The sequence below is a fragment of the Diuraphis noxia genome, unplaced genomic scaffold (assembly GCF_037042655.1).
Source record: "Diuraphis noxia isolate RWA-SAM2 unplaced genomic scaffold, SU_Dnox_SAM2 contig0001, whole genome shotgun sequence".
NCBI classification, from domain to species: Eukaryota; Metazoa; Arthropoda; class Insecta; order Hemiptera; family Aphididae; genus Diuraphis; species Diuraphis noxia.
The window spans coordinates 61,715,912-61,725,822 of record NW_028301711.1 but is presented as its reverse complement, the minus strand read 5'-3'; the positions used below and the strand labels follow the sequence as shown (position 1 = coordinate 61,725,822).

Below are 9,911 nucleotides of genomic sequence, written 5' to 3'. Positions count from 1 at the left end.
TTTTAATTTGGTATTCAAATATTCGTGTCTACCGCGGTAGTGCATATTATTGTTACCCGGGACATTTTTGTATGAAAAACAATTGTTAAAAATCCAAATTTGGTAGTACTGTTTTGAAAACGATATCCCTCGACTCTAATCTGTAAATTGGTATTAATAATATTATTCAATTGACTTTCTATAATCCGAGTCGTCTTTAGATATCTATCGGTTTTCAAATAATATTATATATTACTATGATAATCTCGTTATCGACATTATGTTCGTATGTACGTTCCACCACCACCAGCCGTATCAAATGCCCGGCCATCATCATTGTCGTTGTTATCCACCAGGATTACTATTAATAGTTTTTAAATGGTGTGTGATCGTCGGTTGTAGATTTATATTCTTAGTAATTCTATCGAATAATATTATATTTTACTATGATAAATTATTGGTGGTATCAATAATTGTATTTCGTAGCTTATAATAATATAATATGAATATAATATATTATATTAAAGGTTATATTACATATATAGTTCGAAAAAAAATATTAAAAATCAAAGTCTTGTACTACACCTTTGAAAATGATAGCACATGACTCTATATGACTTAGTCTATACCACCAATTAGTTTTATTTCCCCTTGTAAGCTTGTTTTACTTATAGTGGTAGCTAAACGTAATAGTTTTCACGCAGGTAATCCTGCACCAAGTTAGTAAATTTTTAATATAATATTCATATTATTTTACTTGCTATAGTAAAATTCATCATTAGACGTACGACGGAGATTTGTATACGATATTATTTGCGTTATCTGAATTTTTTTTTGGGTTTTATCTGTATTGGCCGACAGGATTACTAAGAATAGAAATCTACAACCGACGATCGCACAGCCGTCAACCCGCTGTAGTACAGACCCCCTTCCGCCGCTGACTACCCAGCCATGGTCATCGTTGTTAAATGCAGTGTTTTACCGCCAGGATTACCAATAACAGTAATCGTTTCTCGAGAGCTTGCACATGATAGACCCCCTACCACCGGCTGTCAATCGATGCGTCTCCGCCACCGACGGTTAACGCAGCTCTTACAGTGTAATCATAGACCTTATACTCATAGACGGAGCAAGCTAGTAGTTCCCGCGGTAATCGGTGGCTGCGCTGTACATGTTGTTTCATACTTCTGCGCATGTGCGTAGGACAAACCAGGTTGTGCATAAAACGCTTATTATTATCGTATCGTATTATCAATAGTAGAAATATGTCATGAAGCAGAAAGAACTTTTCGATCTTTTAATGCTTTTTACCAAATATTAAACACAAAATGTTTAATAAAATAAAACACAAAATATACCAGAAACCAAATATTTTCAATGAATATATATATATATATATATATTTTTATGTTGACTACCTTTATGTAAATTGTATGAATTTAAATTTTCTATAAATAAGCATTTTAACTTTTAATAAAAATATGAAATTTTGAAATATCAAAATCGAATTACACTAAAATTTCTTACAATCAAATACCTATATAGCTATAATACATGGATTACATTTTAGTATAACTATACCTACACCACTTAAAATTATAACTTGCGTTAGACCATAGACAAATATATATTCAGTCTAGACTATTTTTTATAATAATTAGCAGGGCTTTGGACTTGGGACTATGTGCATAAAATCACAAATATATGTACCTATTTAAGCATCCAACAATATAAAATGTGTGTTAATGTAAGTTATTCACAATTTTTAGAAGACATAAATCATGAGTATGCTTTAAATATCAAAAAATCTATCACCGTTAACTTTTTTTTACTTTGGTTAGGTATAATATATTTATAATGGTTTTTGTCTTTAAGTTTCATTAGTTTAAATGCTGTCCTTAAAAACAAATACTTATACAGAAAATTGAATTTCATAATTGTATTAATAATTTTTATACATATACAAAATGAATTTATTATGTAAATAATTAAAAAAATTCCAATTTATAAAAAAAGATAAAATATGCAGTATAAATTTTTAAAAATATGCATATATAGGAAAAAGTTGGAAATAGGTAGGTATGCTTAAATATGTACAAAAAACTTTTAAATTTCAAATCCAGACACCCCAAAACAAATTTATAATGAATCAGATTTATTCTATTTGATTTCTGGACAAATGTTTTGCAAATTTGAAATTTGCAAATGCATAATCCCGAGCCCTAATAATTATTTTACAACATTAATATCTTAATAATATAAATAAATAAACATATTTTATGTTATCAGAAATGACAACACTGCTAAGGTGATAGCTATGACCGCACCACCCAACCCCGCCAACCAGTGATGCTCCGTCTATGAGTATAAGGTCTATGAGTGTAATACTGTTTCAATGTTTCATTTACCTTTGAGCGCAGTATCGTAACGCATGTAACTTCCTTCTGGTTATGCCTCCTAGGAGACTTAAGTCGATTGTATTGTCAGTAGCCGACGACTTAGCAACAGAGGACATTCTCGACAAACACATAGGTATTTTTTTTATTCATATTTATTTTTTCACCTTCGGTCAACAACACATTCGTTGCGTTTGTACATAACGCCTGCCACTATTTTAAAATGTAAATATTTTTTTATGTCGCATATAAAATATCACAATGTTATGTTTGACGCAGCGAATGTGTTAACGATACAAAGCCAATTGTTGGTAAATAGCGTTTTAAATAATTTAATTAAGTATAGGTAGGCACCTAATTTAAATAATATTATTATCATATTTCTATATTTAGATTTATATAAAATTAAATATCACAATATAATTGAACGGCTGAGTAGAAAAAGGAAAATATTCCTCAACACCCAATTTTCGGAAAATTTAAAAAAACGTTTTATTTCGTTCATTTTTATTTGAATGTTAATTGTATATATACAAAAAATTCTTGTATCTAACCTTTAACCTCCTAAAATATGGTATCGTGATAATTTTTTTTTATATACCTATATTAAACTTATAAAGTACTGGAATAGTATTCTTTTTCCACTCACTGTAATAATAAGATCTTAAAATAATTTTAAAACCTCATTTTATTCTTAATAAAAGGCTATATTTAGTACAAACGTATTTTTAAGTATTGTCTCATTTTAGTTTAAATATATCATGTGGCGTACGTAGGGGTTCTAGGGTTCTGACCCCCACCGAAATTTTTTCACTCACAGTTGATCAATTGTAGGTAATTTTTAATATAAATTAAATTGTTAATTTATTATTAATTATAATTTGTTATAAATTATAGGTAACTAATTATATAAAAACTGTTAAGCAAATTATTTAAATTGTTTATTATTATTAAAATTATTTACTCATGTAAAACCCTAACCGAACTAAAATCCTGCGTACGCTACTGTATACATTTTAAAAATACTTAAATTTAAGCCAAACATTCTAGATAGTACGACAATGAGTGGAAAAAATATAATATTTCAGGAACAGTCTAAAAGATAAGTACATAAAATCGAATTTAGAAATTAATATTATCTTAAGTGATGTTCATTTTTTTATTTTTTATTGCTTGTTAAGTTGATGTTTTAAATTGTATAGGTTTTGCAACACACAAAACAAAAGCTGATGTCTTTAAATTCAGCACAAAAACAGAGTTAAATACACTTAAAAAACAAATTGATATTTACAAAAAATCAGTACAAGACACATATACCATCAATCAAAGATTCAAAAACCTTGTGAACGACATAAAAATAGTCGCAAAACAAGTTATTCCACGTGGGACCGTCATTAAAACATTGTGTGGTCAGACGGCAATCATTTATCCTGAACATATAATTGTATGTTTTGCCATATTATTTATAACAAATGTATATTTTTATTAATTTATTTTTTTTTCTTCTCAGAAGGGTGTAAATGACTTCTCAATACTAAGAAGTTCCAAAAGCAATAAAGATTTATTGTTTTTGGGCCCTGCTGCATACGTAAACCATAGCTGCTCCCCCAACACCGATTGGTCGTATGTGGGCGAGGGAGTGTGGTGCGCAAAAGCAATCAAAGACATCGATATAGAAAGAGAAATAACGACTAATTACGGGCCAAGTTACTTCGGTGAAGACAACATAGATTGTGAATGTGAAATACATGAGGTAGACCGAGTAAACAATGGTAAAGTTTGAGTTGATTATGATTTATTTCCCTTTAATGTAATGAGTAAATTTCTAAATGCCATTTTTATAATTTATTTAACTGTATATAATTAATTTAATTATTTTGTATTTATTATAGATGCTAATGAACTTAATACAGCCAACATCAATGATGTGAATAGTGATTCAATGCCTGTTTCTTCTTCAGATTCTCCAATGGCAGACAAAACAAAAACAGGTATGAATACAAAATTGCTTGCATTTGTTTGTGTTTCATGTAATTAATGCATAATTCTTGCATATATACTTAACTGAATATATTTAATTTAATTTAGTTTTGTAATTTTAGTTTTAAAAGAACGTAATAAAACAGTGATGGATAGCAAATCAGGCAAAGCAAATAATGTAAAGAATACAGGTATGCATATAAGTTCTTGCATGTATACTTAAGGGGGCTGCAGCACGCGTATTTTTCATACGTTTTAGACCAATAAGCGGTGGTAAATTACACATACTTCGAATTGTCCGATTTAAATTTTTTATACATGTATGAGTTCGTTGACAAAATATCTAGGCTTTTTAGGAAGCCGATTTTTGATTTTCAATTTTAAAAGACCTAAAAGTTAAGATATTTTTTTCGAAAATCCTGTGAAATAATAGCATTATATTTGTACTTATTTTGAGCATATCTGATTTTAAATCAAAAATCGACTTCCTAAAAAGCCTAGATTATTTGTCAATGAATTCATACATGTATTAAAAATTCAAATCGAACAATCCGAAGTATGTGTAATTTACTACTGCTTTTAGTAGTTTTTATAGTTATGCATACAAGAATATATTTTCGTTTTTCGTAAATCATTGACACGTGCGTGTGCGTGTAAGAGTTGCTTCCGGCGCGCGGCGCGGCGGTTGCTCGGTGCGGCAAGACATCGATTCTTGGAAACAATTAGCGGATAAGGATTACTGGATAGATATAGAAAAATCACTAATGGATAATAATAATCAATAATAACTATATTATTCCATAATTTAATACAACCCATATTATATTACAAAATATAAATAAATATATATAATATTATATATATTAAATATAAAGTATCTATATACCGCCTGGTGCCTATATGAATCATTTGATTTCAACACTACACTCGAACACTCCGATCAGTAAAGTTGTTTGTAAGCTTCCATTGTTTTGTGTTTTTTTTTATTATTTTATCAAATGGGTAAGGACTGGCGTTTTGGCCAAAAAACTAGGTGAAAGTTAAGTGCACCTAAGTTGAAAAAATATAGATTGAAAAATTTACAATCAATAAAAAAAAAAAAATGACGAAGATCATAATTGTGATGTTCAGGTAATTATAAAAACATTTATTTAATTTAGTGGTGTTACATAAGGCAGCAAGCCAACGCCCAGCAATGATAATGAAGACTGTTCAACATCATCATAGTTTTCATAAAAACTTTTGTGGATTTACGCTTAATTTTTTTTTAAATTTTACTTATAACAACTTTATAATGTTTTTGAGTAGAAATAATGCTATTGATTTTTGACTTCAACCTCTCTTTGAAAAGGAAAATCCATATTTTTGTTATTTATACCTAATGTTAAAAAACCCAATACCTACAAGTTTATACATAAGTTGTCCTTCAAGTAATTGTAAAAAAAATTCTAGCATCAATATAGAAAAAAAATTATGAGCGTAGGAAATTTAAATTTTTGCGAAATCGCGTAAAATAACGATATATTAAATTTAAATATAGGTTATATAATAATAAATTTTTACGACTTTCACCATAATTCCAACTTACAACGCTCATTAAAAATTGCACGCTTTTTTAAATAATCACAATTAATCAATAATAGTACAGAAACGTATTTTTATAGTAGGTATACCTACCTAGGTATATTATATTTTTAAAAGTACTTTCTTTATTCATATCGTAAAAATCACAAAAATTTGAAAATTATTTTGAGTTATAAATTCACAAAAATTTATCTATTTAAATCTAAGAAATGAAAATATATGTATCAATTTTTTTTGATATCATTCAAATACGAATCACTTTACTGCAGACACTTGAAATGTACACCATATTTTTTTTAATCTCTAGACTTGATCAAATTTTCAAAAAATATTAACTCGTTTTCAGCTGTTTATGGTCATATTAAATTCTAAAATTGTTTAGCATTTTTATTAGCCTTATATCCCAAATGTATACGAAAAACAGAAAAAAACACATACATCATTGTAAACTCAATACATTATTTTGCTTACTCGTTTAAAAATTTTGAGTATAGAAATATAAAAAAAGTTGATTGTAAATTTTATAAATATTTTTTAAGTTTCATTTAATATTATATTATGAATGATGATTCTATAAATCACTATTCATTAGGTATACCTAATATTCACCAACTACAATACTTCATTAATTTTTTTGTTTATCATATAATATTATAGAGTATTAGTATTGATACTGTAGAGAATACAGTTGATAATCTACATAATTCGACTTGTAATATATCGTACCCATCAATAGCAGGAGAAGATGAAACCGCGTTATTAGAAATATCAAGTAATGATGATGTAAACGACACGCCGAAAAATGAGGAGTAAGTTGATATCCTATTATTATTATTACTATTCTTTGTTTTAAATTAAAATAATTTACAAATGTTAGTAAATTTGAAGAATTTTGTCGAAAGTAATACTAATTTACTAGTAAACTAATAAATATATATATATATTATATAATAATAATAATTAGTAAACTAATTTATTTTTATTTTTCTTGACGTTTTTGAAAACTATTGGGAATTTTTACTATCCGAAATGATGATGACAGACATAATAAATAAAATAAGAATATAAAAGAATAAGAATAAAAGAACAGACACACACACATTGTAAATTTAATACAATTATCACTTGGCTCAACGTTCTAATATATTTTAAACAACGATAAAATTAGAATATTTATGTAACATTAGTTTTAGACAAAATTAATATTTTTTTATAAAATCGAAAAAGGAAAACCTCAATAACCCACAAAAATATGTATAGCTATTTTGAGTAATTTACCTATACTATATAGTATATAGGTATTTTTAAATTGTAGATGTGTCCATTGCTTATAATATTTTTTTTTTAAATTGTATAGGTACTTTTTGAGTGGTAGAAGAATTATTGATATAGCATACTTTTTAAAATCAATTCAACGTATTAACATAAGGGTTTCGATTGTTCATTCTCAGAAAATATGATGCTAGTCAATGAAAAAAGAAATGGATTTTTTAGTGATTTTGTATTCAAATGTTTAGTATGTGGAACTGTTGAAAATATATATTCTGAAGATCCTGATAGGATAGGACTTGATGTTAATATGGCAATTACTTCAGCCACTATTAATACTGGCCAGGGATATTCACAGTTGGAAGAATTTACAGCAGTACTAGATATGCCTTGTTATGCTAATAATTTGTATCAAAAATATCACGAAAAAGTTTATAGCCATTTATTTGATGCGTCATTAGGTGAAATTAGACTAGCTGGAATTGAGGAGGCAAAACTTGCTATACAAAATGGAGAAGTAAATGACCAAGGCCGTGCATTAATAACTGTTGTTGCCGATGGCGCCTGGTCAAAAAGATCGTATAGAACAAATTACAATGCTTCATCGGGTGTAGCGTCAATAATCGGGTACAGAACAAAAAAATGTTTATTTATGAGTGTTCGCAATAAGTACTGTATCATATGTGAAAGAGACTTAAAAAACAAACAAATAGTTCGTGAACACAAAATTTATAAAAATTGGGATTCTACTTCTACTTCTATGGAGGCAGATATCATAGTTGAAGGGTTCAAAGAAAGTTTATCAATGCATAATATTATATATCATAAATTAATTGGCGATGGTGATATCAGTGTTAGTAAACAATTACAACTTGCTAAACCTTATGGTCCGGATATAATGATTCAAAAAATAGAATGTAGAAACCATGTTTTACGTAATTATATAAATCGAATGCGTGATATTGCGGGGAAAAGGAAATGTAGCAGTGGAAAAATTGTGCCTGGAGACCAAAGGAATATTTTGCGAAACAATTTACAAAAACTACGTTGTGCAGTTACTAAGGCAATAGAATATAGAAAAGGAAACGATGGAACACATAATGAAAGAGTTAATTTATTAAAATGTGATATTATGAATGGACCATATCATGTTTTTGGAAATCACGTAAACTGTGCTACATATTTTTGTAAAAATAAAAATGAAAAAACTAATAAAAACTATGTTCCAGATATGGAACAATCTGGACTTTGGGCTGATATTTTGTCGGCAAGAAATTTATTAGCTCATCATTCCTCGAACTTGATTTATAGTGTAAATAATAATTCGGTCGAGAGCTATAATAGTGTTGTTGCTAAATATGTAGGTGGTAAGAGAATACATTTTTCTCATAAAGGTTCGTATCAAGCGCGATGTTCAGCTGCAGTGTTGTCGTACAATGCAGGTCCAAAATCAATAAGTATTTTACATAAAACAATTTGCAATGTAAGCCCAGGTGATTTTACCAAACGTTTTATAAGTAGAAAACAGAGGTTGAAAGTATGTAAAGTGAAAAGGAAACTTATGTTTAAACCAAGTAGTAGACGAGTTACTAAAGTTAACATAGCTGCAGATAAAGACTATGGCAATTGTGAAGAAAATATTTGTGAAGAATTGGATATGGATGAAGATGATTATGAAAAACATAAATTGGAATTTATGACAAATAAAATTATAAAAAATAGTGATGAAATTAAATTCATTGAAAAATCGACTACACTTCAATCGGAATGTGAATTATGGCATAAAGAACGACGAATTCGTTTAACCGCGTCACACTTTGGAACCATTTGTAAACTTCGACCGTTGACTTCTAGAGCTAATACAATAAAATCTATCTTGTATAATACATTTTGTGGTAATGAGCATACGAAATATGGTATTGAGTACGAACCCTTTGCGAAGACAGAGTTTGAAAAATTATCAGGATTCAAAATTCAAGATTCTGGCCTTTTCATTCATGAACAACTGCCGTATTTAGCAGCTAGTCCTGATGGACTATTAGATACTAACGGTATAGTTGAAATAAAATGTCCCTCTTTAATCAAACATTTAACTCCAAAAGAAGCAATAGAAACTGGAAAATTAAAGTTTGCAACTCTAGACAGTCAATGTAATTTATAATTAAAAACAAGTGACAAGTATTATTTTCAAGTTATGGGCCAATTACAAATAACTCAAAGATTGTTTTGTTATTTTATAATATGGTCACCTAAAGGTAATTTATTATGTTTAAATTATGCAATTTAATATTAGTAATAATAAATTAATGTACAATTTTTTTCTATTTTTTTTTATGTTAACAGGTATAATATACCAAACAATTTTAAGAGATGATAATTTTTTTGAAACCAAAATGAAATTATCATTAGAAAAATTTTATTTTGAAGCGATGTTACCCGAGTTAATAGACTCAAGAATGGATCGAAACCGATGTCTACGTGACTAACCAGATTACTTTTGTGTAACTATATAAGTATAAGAATTTATAAATAAAATATATAAATATTTTGAATTGGTAATTACACTTAGATTTCATTACTTTTTTTCAACATCTCTAACAGTGGCGTACCTGTGATACCTATATGTGACAAATAACAATATATGACTATATGAGATATGTCCATTGTTATATTATTATTTTTTGTTTTTATTATAAATTATAA

The 9,911-nt window shown here is 28.0% G+C and overlaps 1 pseudogene; it reads left to right on the top strand.

Annotated features, from left to right (window-relative positions):
• Positions 1–2,429: 2,429 nt before the first annotated feature.
• Positions 2,430–9,694, top strand: LOC107171325 (uncharacterized; annotated as a pseudogene).
• Positions 9,695–9,911: the final 217 nt, after the last annotated feature.